Raw genomic sequence first — 12,500 nt, forward strand, 5'->3', positions numbered from 1 at the left:
AGTGCCATCAAGGAAATCAAGGCTCCTTTCATGTGTGATGTGCAACACGGAATTTCTCTGCCCGCAGTGTAGGGGAATCGGGCCTCATCTCGTGGCGAGAGGGAAGTTTCATGGTTTATCTCGAGTTGCGGCGGGAACCTGGGCTATATTATCGAGTTACGATGGGAATGGCCTATCCACCCACGTGTTTGTTCAGCGACGTCAAGACTCCTGCCTAGTTGCGAGGGACAACTCGGGATTCTCCACGAGGCTTGGCAGGGCAATTGGGACGCCTCTCCAGCTGAGGCGGGAGACCAAGTGTCCCTTTCCCCGTGCCACAGGAATTCTGGAACTCCTAGCAAGTTTCCCGAGGAGTCAGGCATCATCTCCTTTGGAGGCACTGATCTCCGCGTACCTCTGGAGTTTTCAAAGGATGTGAGGCCTCCATTCGCGATGAGGTGGGGAACTAGGTTTTTCTCTGTGGTCTCCACAGGGGATTCAGACATCCTTTCGTCTTGGGAGATGCAAGACGAGCCTGCATTCAAGTCACTGCAGGGATATCCGGCCTTATTTCGAGTCAGGGCATCGCGGTGTCCATTCCACGTGACGCCGCAAATTCAGGGTCCCTCTTACATACTTACAGATGAGAGAAGCCTCCTGTTGAGGTGCTTGTGGTTAGGTGGTAGTCCTCTGGAGTCGAAGCCAGGCACTAACCTCTCATCTCGAGTTGATTCTTGGTCCACGGAGCTCTTTCGTGTTGCTACAGTGACCTCAGGATCCCTCTAGCCTTGAAACAGTGTTCTTGGGGTTTCTCTGGAGTGCCATCAAGGAAATCAAGGCTCCTTTCATGTGTGATGTGCAACACCGTATTGCTCTGCACGCAGTGCAGGGGAATCTGGCCTCATCTCGCGGCGAGGTGGAAGTCTCATTGTTTTTCTCAAGTTGCGGCGGGAACCTGGGGTATACTCTCGAGTTACGACGGGGATGGCCCTTCCACCCACGTGTATGTTCAGCCACGTCAGGACTCCTGCCTAGTTGCGAGGGACAACTCGGGATTCTCCTCGAGGCTGGGCAGGGCAATTGGGACGGCTCTCCATCTGTGGCGGTAGACCAAGGGTCCTTTCCATGTGCCACAGGAATCCTCGGACTCCTATCAATTTTCACGAGGAGTCAGGCATCGTCTCCTTTGGAGGCACTGATCTCCGCATCCCTCTGGAGTTTTCAAAGGATGTGAGGCCTCCGGTCGCGATGAGGTGGGGAACTAGGTCTTTCTGTGTGGTCTCCACAGGGGATTCAGACATCCTTTCAACTTGGGAGATGCAAGACGAGCCTGCATTCAAGTCACTGCAGGGATATCAGGCCTTATTTCGAGCCAGGGCATCGCGGTGTCCATTCCACTTGAGGCTGCAATCTCAGGATCCCTCTCACATACCTAAAGCTGCGAGAAGCCTCCTCTTGAGGTGCTTGTGGTTAGGTGGTATTCCTCTGGAGTCGAAGTTAGGGACAAACCTCTCATCTCGAGATGATTTTTGGTCCACAGAGTTCTTTCTTGTTGCTACAGTGACCTCAGGATCCCTCTAGCCTTGAAACAGTGTTCTTGGGGTTTCTCTGGAGTGCCATGAAGCAAATCAGGGCTCCTTTCATGTGTGATGTGCAACACGGAATTTCTCTGCCCGCAGTGTAGGGGAATCGGGCCTCATCTCGCGGCGAGGGTGAAGTTTCATGGTTTATCTCGAATTGCGGCAGGAACCTGGGCTATATTATCGAGTAACGATGGGAATGGCCCATCCACCCACGGGTTTGTTCAGCGACGTCAGGACTCCTGCCTTGTTGCGAGGGACAACTCGGGCTTCTCCTCGAGGCTTGGCAGGGCAATTGGGACGCCTCTCCAGCTGAGGCGGGAGACCAAGGGTCCCTTTCCACGTGCCACAGGAATCCTGGGACTCCTATCAAGTTTGACGAGGAGTCAGGCATTGGCTCCTTTGGAGGCACTGATCTCCGCGTACCTCTGGAGTTTTCAAAGGATGTGAGGCCTCCGGTCGCGATGAGGTGGGGAACTAGGTCTTTCTCTGTGGTGTGCACAGGGGATTCAGACATCCTTTCGTCTTGGGAGATGCAAGACGAGCCTGCATTCAAGTCACTGCAGGGATATCCGGCCTTATTTCGAGTCAGGGCATCGCGGTGTCCATTCCACTTGAGGCCGCAAACTCAGGGTCCCTCTCACATACTTAGAGCTGAGAGAAGCCTCCTGTTGAGGTGCTTGTGGTAAGGTGGTAGTCCTCTGGAGTCGAAGCCAGGGACTAACCTCTCATCTCGAGTTGATTTTTGGTCCACGGAGCTCTTTCGTGTAGCTACAGTGACCTCAGGATCCCTCTAGCCTTGAAACAGTGTTCTTGGGGTTTCTCTGGAGTGCCATCAAGGAAATCAAGGCTCCTTTCATGTTTGATGTGCAACACGGAATTGCTCTGCACGCAGTGCAGGGGAATCGGGCCTCATCTCGCGGCGAGGGGGATGTCTCATGGTTTTTCTCGAGTTGCGGCGGGAACCTGGGGTATATTCTCGAGTTACGACGGGGATGGCCCTTCCACCCACGTGTTTGTTCAACGACGTCAGGACTCCTGCCTAGTTGCGAGGGACAACTCGGGATTCTCCTCGAGGCTTGGCAGGGCAATTGGGACGCCTCTCCAGCTGAGGCGGGAGAGCAAGGGTCCCTTTCCACGTGCTACAGGAATCCTGGGACTCCTATCAAGTTTGACGTGGAGTCAGGCATCGTCTCCTTTGGAGGCACTGATCTCTGTGTACCTCTGGAGTTTTCAAAGTATGTGAGGCCTCCGATCGCGATGAGGTGGGGAACTAGGTCTTTCTCTGTGGTCTCCACAGGGGATTCAGACTTCCTTTCGTCTTGGGAGATGCAAGACGAGCCTGCATTCAAGTCACTGCAGGGATATCCTGCCTTATTTCGAGTCAGGGCGTCGCGGTGTCAATTCCACTTGAGGCCACAAACTCAGGGTCCCTCTCACATACCTAGAGCTGAGAGAAGCCTCCTCTTGACATGCTTGTGGTAAGGTGGTATTCCTCTGGAGTCGAAGCCAGGGACTACCCTCTTACCTCGAGTTGATTTTTGGTCCACGGAGCTCTTTCGTGTTGCTACAGTGACCTCAGGATCCCTCTAGCCTTGAAACAGTGTTCTTGGGCTTTCTCTGGAGTGCCATCAAGGAAATCAAGGCTCCTTTCATGTGTGATGTGCAACATGGAATTGCTCTGCACGCAGTGCAGGGGAATCGGGCCTCATCTCGCGGCGAGGGGGAAGTCTCATGGTTTTTCTCGAGTTGCGGCAGGAACCTGGGGTATATTCTCGAGTTACGACGGGGAAGGCCCTTCCACCCACGTGTGTGTTCAGCGACGTCAGGACTCCTGCCTAGTTGCGAGGGACAACTCGGGATTCTCCTCGAGGATTGGCAGCGCAATTGGAACGCCTCTCCAGCTGAGGCGGGAGACCGAGGCTCCCTTTCCACGTGCCACAGGAATCCTGGGACTCCTATCAAGTTTCACGAGGAGTCAGGAATCGTCTCCTTTGGAGGCACTGATCTCCGCGTACCTCTGGAGTTTTCAAAGGATGTGAGGCCTCCGGTCGCGATGAGGTGGGGAACTAGGTCTTTCTCTGTGGTCTCCACAGGGGATTCAGACATCCTTTCGTCTTGGGAGATGCAAGACAAGCCTGCATTCAAGTCACTGCAGGGATATCCGGCCTTATTTCGAGTCAGGGCATCGCGGTGTCCATTCGACTTGAGGCCGCAAACTCAGGGTCCCTCTCACATACCTAGAGCTGAGAGATGCCTCCTCTTGAGGTGCTTGTGGTAAGGTGGTATTCCTCTGGAGTTGAAGCCAGGGACTAACCTCTCATCTCCAGTTGATTTGTGGTCCACGGAGCTCTTTCGTGTTGCTACAGTGACCTCAGGGTCTCTCTAGCCTTGAAATAGTGTTCTTGGGGTTTCTCTGGAGTGCCATCAAGGAAATCAAGGCTCCTTTCATGTGTGATGTGCAACACGGAATTGCTTTGCACGCAGTGCAGTGGAATCGGGCCTCATCTCGCGGCGAGGGGGAAGTCTCATGGTTTTTCTCGAGTTGCGGCGGGAACCTGGGGTATATTCTCGAGTTACGACGGCGATGGCCCTTCCACCCAGGTGTCTCTTCAGCGACGGCAGGTCTCCTGCTTAGTTGCGAGGGAAAACTCGGGATTCTCCTCGAGGCTTGGCAAGGCAATTGGGACGCCTCTCCAGCTGAGGCCGGAGACCAAGGGTCCCTTTCCACGTGCCACAGGAATCCTGGGACTCCTATCAATTTTCACGAGGAGTCAGGCAACGTCTCCTTTGGAGGCACTGATCTCTGCGTACCTCTGGAGTTTTCAAAGTATGTGAGGCCTCCAGTCGCGGTGAGGTGGGAAACTAGGTCTTTCTCTGTGGTCTCCACAGGGGATTCAGACATCCTTTCGTCTTGGGAGATGAAAGACGAGCCTGCATTCAAGTCACTGCAGGGATATCCGGCCTTATTTCCAGTCAGGGCATCGCGGTGTCCATTCCACTTGAGGCCGCAAACTCAGGGTCTCTCTCACATACCTAGAGCTGAGAGAAGCCTTCTCTTGAGGTGCTTTTGGTAAGGTGGTATTCCTCTGGAGTGGAAGCCAGGGACTAACCTCTCATTTCGAGTTGATTTTTGGTCCACGGAGCTCTTTCGTGTTGCTACAGTGACCTCAGGATCCCTCTAGCATAGAAACAGTGTTCTTGGGGTTTCTCTGGAGTGCCATCAAGGAAATCAAGGCTCCTTTCATGTTTGATGTGCAATACGGAAATGCTTTGAATGCAGTGCAGGGGAATCGGGCCTCATCTTGCGGCGAGGGGGAAGTCTCATGGTTTTTCTCGAGTTGCGGCGGGAACCTGGGGTATATTCTCGAGTTACGACGGGGATGGCCCTTCCACCCACGTGTTTGTTCAGCGACGTCAGGACTCCTGCCTAGTTGCGAGGGACAACTCGGGATTCTCCTCGAGGCTTGGCAGGGCAATTGGGACGCCTTTCCAGCTGAGGCGGGAGACCAACGGTCCCTTTCCACGTGCCACAGGAATCCTGGGACTCCTATCAAATTTCACGAGGAGTCAGGCATCGTCCCTTTTGGAGGCACTGATCTCCGCGTACCTCTGGAGTTTTCAAAGGATTTGAGGCCTCAGGTCGCGATGAGGTGGGGAACTAGGTCTTTCTCTGTGGTCTCCACAGGGGATTCAGACATCCTTTCATCTTGTGAGATGCAAGACGAGCCTGCATTCAAGTCACTGCAGGGATATCCTGCCTTATTTCGAGTCAGGGCATCGCGGTGTCCATTCCACTTGAGGCCGCAAACTCAGGGTCCCTCTCACATACCTAGAGCTGAGAGAAGCCTCCTCTTGAGGTGCTTGTGGTAAGGTGGTATTCCTCTGGAGTCGAAGCCAGGGACTAACCTCTCATCTCGAGTTGATTTGTGGTCCACGGAGCTCTTTCGTGTAGCTACAGTGACCTCAGGATCCCTCTAGCCTTGAAACAGTGTTCTTGGGGTTTCTCTGGAGTGCCATCAAGGAAATCAAGACTCCTTTCATGTGTGATGTGCAACACGGAATTGCTCTGCATGCAGTTGGGCAATTGGGACGCCTCTCCAGCTGAGGCGGGAGACCAAGGGTCCCTTTCCACGTGCCACAGGAATCCTGGGACTCCTATCAAGTTTCACGAGGAGTCAGGCATCGTCTCCTTTGGAGGCACTGATCTTCGCGTACCTCTGGAGTTTTCAAAGGATGTGAGGCCTCCGGTCGCCATGAAGTGGGGAACTAGGTGTTTCTCTGTGGTCTCCACAGGGGATTCAGAGACCCTTTCGTCTTGGGAGATGCAGAACGAGCCTGCATTCAAGTCACTGCAGGGATATCCGGCCTTATTTCGAGTCAGGGCGTTGCGGTGTCCATTTCACTTGAGGCCGCAAACTCAGGGTCCCTCTCACATAGCTAGAGTTGAGAGAAGCCTCCTCTTGAGGTGCTTGTGGAAAGGTGGTATTCCTCTGGAGTCGAAGCCAGGGACTACCCTCTCATCTCGAGTTGATTTTTGGTCCACGGAGCTCTTTCATGTTGCTACAGTGACCTCAGGATCCCTCTAGCCTTGACACAGTGTTCTTGGGGTTTCTCTGGATTGCCTTCAAGGAAATCAAGGCTCCTTTCATGTGTGATGTGCAACACGGAATTGCTCTGCACGCAGTGCAGGGGAATCGGGCCTCATCTCGCGGCGAGGGGGACGTCTCATGGTTTTTCTCGAGTTACAGCAGGAACCTGGGGTATATTCCCGAGTTACGGCGGGGATGGCCGTTCCACACACGTGTTTGTTCAGCGACGTCAGGACTCCTGCCTAGTTGCGAGGGACAACTCGGGATTCTCCTCGAGGCTTTGCAGGGCAATTGGGACGCCTCTCCAGCTGAGGCGGGAGACCAAGGTTCCCTTTCCACGTGCCACAGGAATCCTGGGACTCCTATCAATTTTCACGAGGAGTCAGGCATCGTCTCCTTTGGAGGCACTGATCTCCGCGTACCTGTGGAGTTTTCAAAGGATGTGAGGCCTCCGGTCGCCATGAAGTGGGGAACTAGGTCTTTTTCTGTGGTCTCCACAGGGGATTCAGACATCCTTTCGTCTTGGGAGATGCAAGACGAGCCTGCATTCAAGGCACTGCAGGGATATCCGGCCTTATTTCGAGTCAGGGCATCCCGGTGACCATTCCACTTGAGGCCGCAAACTCAGGGTCCCTCTCACATACCTAGAGCTGAGAGAAGCCTCCTCTTGAGGTGCTTGTGGTAAGGTGGTTTCCTCTGGAGTCGAAGCCAGGGACTAACCTCTCATCTCGAGTTGATTTTTGGTCCACGGAGCTCTTTCGTGTAGCTACAGTGACCTCAGGATCCCTCTAGCCTTTAAACAGTGTTCTTGGGGTTTCTCTGGAGTGCCATCAAGGAAATCAAGGCTCCTTTCATGTGTGATGTGCAGAACGGAATTGCTCTGCACGCACTGCAGGGGAATCTGGCCTCATCTCGCGGCGAGGGGGACGTCTCATGGTTTTTCTCGAGTTACAGCGGGAACCTGGGGTATATTCTCGAGTTACGACGGCGATGGCCCTTCCACACACGTGTTTCTTCAGCGATGTCAGGACTCCTGCCCAGTTCAGAGGGACAACTCGGGATTCTCCTCGAGGCTTGGCAGGGCAATTGGGACGCCTCTCCAGCTGAGGCGGGAGACCAAGGGTCCCTTTCCACCTGCCACAGGAATCCTGGGACTCCTATCAAGTTTCACGAGGAGTCAGGCATCGTCTCCTTTGGAGGCACTGATCTCTGCATACCTCTGGAGTTTTCAAAGGATGTGAGGCCTCCGGTCACGATGAGGTGTGGAACTAGGGCTTTCTCTGTGGTCTTCACAGGTGATTCAGACATCCTTTCATCTTGGGAGATGCAAGACGAGCCTGCATTCAAGTCACTGCAGGGATGTCCGGCCTTATTTCGCTTCAGGGCATCGCAGTGTCCATTCCACTTGAGGCCGCAAACTCAGGGTCCCTCTCACATACCTAGAGCTGAGAGAAGCCTCCTTTTGAGGTGCTTGTGGTAAGGTGGTATTCCTCTGGAGTCGAAGCCAGGGACTAACCTCTCATCTCGAGTTGATTTTTGGTCCACGGAGCTCTTTCGTGTTGATACAGTGACCTCAGGATCCCTCTAGCCTTGAAACACTGTTCTTGGGGATTCTCTGGAGTGCCAACAAGGAAATCAAGGCTTCTTTCATGTTTGATGTGCAACACGGAATTGCTCTGCATGCAGTGCAGGGGAATCGGGCCTCATCTCACGGCGAGGGGGAAGTCTCATGGTTTTTCTCGAGTTGCGGCGAGAACCTGGGGTATATTCTCGAGTTACGACGGCGATGGCCCTTCCACCCACGTGTTTATTCAGCGACATCAGGACTCCTTCCTAGTTGCGAGGGACAACTCGGGATTCTCCTCGAGGCTTGGCAGGGCAATTGGAACCCCTCTCCAGCTGAGGCGGGAGACCAAGGGTCCCTTTCCACGTGCCACAGGAATCCTGGGACTCCTATCAAGTTTCACGAGGAGTCAGGCATCGTCTCCTTTGGAGGCACTGATCTTCGCGTACCTCTGGAGTTTTCAAAGGATGTGAGGCCTCCGGTCGCCATGAAGTGGGGAACTAGGTGTTTCTCTGTGGTCTCCACAGGGGATTCAGAGATCCTTTCGTCTTGGGAGATGCAGAACGAGCCTGCATTCAAGTCACTGCAGGGATATCCGGCCTTATTTCGAGTCAGGGCGTCGCGGTGTCCATTTCACTTGAGGCCGCAAACTCAGGGTCCCTCTCACATACCTAGAGCTGAGAGAAGCCTCCTCTTGAGGTGCTTGTGGTAAGGTGGTATTCCTCTGGAGTCGAAGCCAGGGACTACCCTCTCATCTCGAGTTGATTTTTGGTCCACGGAGCTCTTTCATGTTGCTACAGTGACCTCAGGATCCCTCTAGCCTTGAAACAGTGTTCTTGGGGTTTCTCTGGATTGCCTTCAAGGAAATCAAGGCTCCTTTCATGTGTGATGTGCAACACGGAATTGCTCTGCACGCAGTGCAGGGGAATCGGGCCTCATCTCGCGGCGAGGGGGAAGTCTCATGGTTTTTCTCGAGTTGCGGCGGGAACCTGGGGTATATTCTCGAGTTACGACGGGGATGGTCCCTCCACCCACGTGTTTGTTCAGCGACGTCAGGACTCCTGCCTAGTTGCGAGGGACAACTCGGGATTCTCCTCGAGGCTTGGCAGGGCAATTGGGACGCCTCTCCAGCTGAGGCGGGAGACCAAGGTTCCCTTTCCACGTGCCACAGGAATCCTGGGACTCCTATCAAGTTTCACGAGGAGTCAGGCATCGTCTCCTTTGGAGGCACTGATCTCCGCGTACCTCTGGAGTTTTCAAAGGATGTGAGGCCTCCGGTCGCGATGAGGTGGGGAACTAGGTCTTTTTCTGTGGTCTCCACAGGGGATTCAGACATCCTTTCTTCTTGGGAGATGCAAGACGAGCCTGCATTCAAGGCACTGCAGGGATATCCGGCCTTATTTCGAGTCAGGGCATCGCGGTGACCATTCCACTTGAGGCCGCAAACTCAGGGTCCCTCTCACATACCTAGAGCTGAGAGAAGCCTCCTCTTGAGGTGCTTGTGGTAAGGTGGTTTCCTCTGGAGTCGAAGCCAGGGACTAACCTCTCATCTCGAGTTGATTTTTGGTCCACGGAGCTCTTTCGTGTTGCTACAGTGACCTCAGGATCCCTCTAGCCTTTAAGCAGTGTTCTTGGGGTTTCTCTGGAGTGCCATCAAGGAAATCAAGGCTCCTTTCATGTGTGATGTGCAGAACGGAATTGCTCTGCACGCACTGCAGGGGAATCTGGCCTCATCTCGCGGCGAGGGGGACGTCTCATGGTTTTTCTCGAGTTACAGCGGGAACCTGGGGTATATTCTCGAGTTACGGCGGGGATGGCCCTTCCACACACGTGTTTCTTCAGCGATGTCAGGACTCCTGCCTAGTTCAGAGGGACAACTCGGGATTCTCCTCGAGGCTTGGCAGGGCAATTGGGACGCCTCTCCAGCTGAGGCGGGAGACCAAGGGTCCCTTTCCACCTGCCACAGGAATCCTGGGACTCCTATCAAGTTTCACGAGGAGTCAGGCATCGTCCCCTTTGGAGGCACTCTTCTCCGCGTACCTCTGGAGTTTTCAAAGGATGTGAGGCCTCCGGTCGCGATGACGTGGGGAACTAGGTCTTTCTCTGTGGTCTCCACAGGGGATTCAGACATCCTTTCGTCTTGGGAGATGAAAGACGAGGCTGCATTCAAGTCACTGCAGGTTTATCCGGCCTTGTTTCCAGTCAGGGCATCGCGGTGTCCATTCCACTTGAGGCCGCAAACTCAGGGTGCCTCTCACATACCTGGAGCTGAGAGAAGCCTCCTCTTGAGGTGCCTCTGGTAAGGTGGTATTCCTCTGGAGTCGAAGCCAGGGACTAACCTCTCATCTCAGGTTGATTCTTGGTCCACGAAGCTCTTTCGTGTTGCTACAGTGACCTCAGGATCCATTTAGCCTTGAAACAGTGTTCTTGGTGTTTCTCTGGATTGCCATCAAGGAAATCAAGGCTCCTTTCATGTGTGATGTGCCACACGGTATTGCTCTGCATGTAGTGCAGGGGAATCGGGCCTCATCTCGCGGCGAGGGGGAAGTCTCATGGTTTTTCTCGAGTTGCGGCGGGAACCTGGGGTATATTCTCGAGTTATGACGGGGATGGCCCTTCCACCCACGTGTTTGTTCAGCGACGTCAGGACTCCTGCCTAGTTGCGAGGGACAACTCGGGATTCTCCTCGAGGCTTGGCAGGGCAATTGGGACGCCTCTCCAGCTGAGGCGGGGGACCAAGGGTCCCTTTCCACGTCTCAAAGGAATCCTGGGGCTCCTATCAAGTTTCACGAGGAGTCAGGCATCGTCTCCTTTGGAGGCACTGATCTCCGCGTACCTGTGGAGTTTTCAAAGGTTGTGAGGCCTCCGGTCGCCATGAAGTGGGGAACTAGGTGTTTCTCTGTGGTCTCCACAGGGGATTCAGAGATCCTTTCGTCTTGGGAGATGCAGAACGAGCCTGCATTCAAGTCACTGCAGGGATATCCGGCCTTATTTCGAGTCAGGGCGTCGCGGTGTCCATTTCACTTGAGGCCGCAAACTCAGGGTCCCTCTCACATAGCTAGAGTTGAGAGAAGCCTCCTCTTGAGGTGCTTGTGGTAAGGTGGTATTCCTCTGGAGTCGAAGCCAGGGACTACCCTCTCATCTCGAGTTGATTTTTGGTCCACGGAGCTCTTTCATGTTGCTACAGTGACCTCAGGATCCCTCTAGCCTTGAAACAGTGTTCTTGGGGTTTCTCTGGATTGCCTTCAAGGAAATCAAGGCTCCTTTCATGTGTGATGTGCAACACGGAATTGCTCTGCACGCAGTGCAAGGGAATCGGGCCTCATCTCGCGGCGAGGGGGACGTCTCATGGTTTTTCTCGAGTTACAGCAGGAACCTGGGGTATATTCCCGAGTTACGGCGGGGATGGCCCTTCCACACACGTGTTTGTTCAGCGACGTCAGGACTCCTGCCTAGTTGCGAGGGACAACTCGGGATTCTCCTCGAGGCTTTGCAGGGCAATTGGGACGCCTCTCCAGCTGAGGCGGGAGACCAAGGTTCCCTTTCCACGTGCCACAGGAATCCTGGGACTCCTATCAATTTTCACGAGGAGTCAGGCATCGTCTCCTTTGGAGGCACTGATCTCCGCGTACCTGTGGAGTTTTCAAAGGATGTGAGGCCTCCGGTCGCCATGAAGTGGGGAACTAGGTCTTTTTCTGTGGTCTCCACAGGGGATTCAGACATCCTTTCGTCTTGGGAGATGCAAGACGAGCCTGCATTCAAGGCACTGCAGGGATATCCGGCCTTATTTCGAGTCAGGGCATCCCGGTGACCATTCCACTTGAGGCCGCAAACTCAGGGTCCCTCTCACATACCTAGAGCTGAGAGAAGCCTCCTCTTGAGGTGCTTGTGGTAAGGTGGTTTCCTCTGGAGTCGAAGCCAGGGACTAACCTCTCATCTCGAGTTGATTTTTGGTCCACGGAGCTCTTTCGTGTAGCTACAGTGACCTCAGGATCCCTCTAGCCTTTAAACAGTGTTCTTGGGGTTTCTCTGGAGTGCAATCAAGGAAATCAAGGCTCCTTTCATGTGTGATGTGCAGAACGGAATTGCTCTGCACGCACTGCAGGGGAATCTGGCCTCATCTCGCGGCGAGGGGGACGTCTCATGGTTTTTCTCGAGTTACAGCGGGAACCTGGGGTATATTCTCGAGTTACGATGGCGATGGCCCTTCCACACACGTGTTTCTTCAGCGATGTCAGGACTCCTGCCCAGTTCAGAGGGACAACTCGGGATTCTCCTCGAGGCTTGGCAGGGCAATTGGGACGCCTCTCCAGCTGAGGCGGGAGACCAAGGGTCCCTTTCCACCTGCCACAGGAATCCTGGGACTCCTATCAAGTTTCACGAGGAGTCAGGCATCGTCTCCTTTGGAGGCACTGATCTCTGCATACCTCTGGAGTTTTCAAAGGATGTGAGGCCTCCGGTCACGATGAGGTGTGGAACTAGGGCTTTCTCTGTGGTCTTCACAGGGGATTCAGACATCCTTTCATCTTGGGAGATGCAAGACGAGCCTGCATTCAAGTCACTGCAGGGATGTCCGGCCTTATTTCGCTTCAGGGCATCGCAGTGTCCATTCCACTTGAGGCCGCAAACTCAGGGTCCCTCTCACATACCTAGAGCTGAGAGAAGCCTCCTTTTGAGGTGCTTGTGGTAAGGTGGTATTCCTCTGGAGTCGAAGCCAGGGACTAACCTCTCATCTCGAGTTGATTTTTGGTCCACGGAGCTCTTTCGTGTTGCTACAGTGACCTC

Source organism: Cervus elaphus, chromosome 27 (genome assembly GCF_910594005.1).
Source record: "Cervus elaphus chromosome 27, mCerEla1.1, whole genome shotgun sequence".
Classification (NCBI taxonomy): domain Eukaryota; kingdom Metazoa; phylum Chordata; class Mammalia; order Artiodactyla; family Cervidae; genus Cervus; species Cervus elaphus.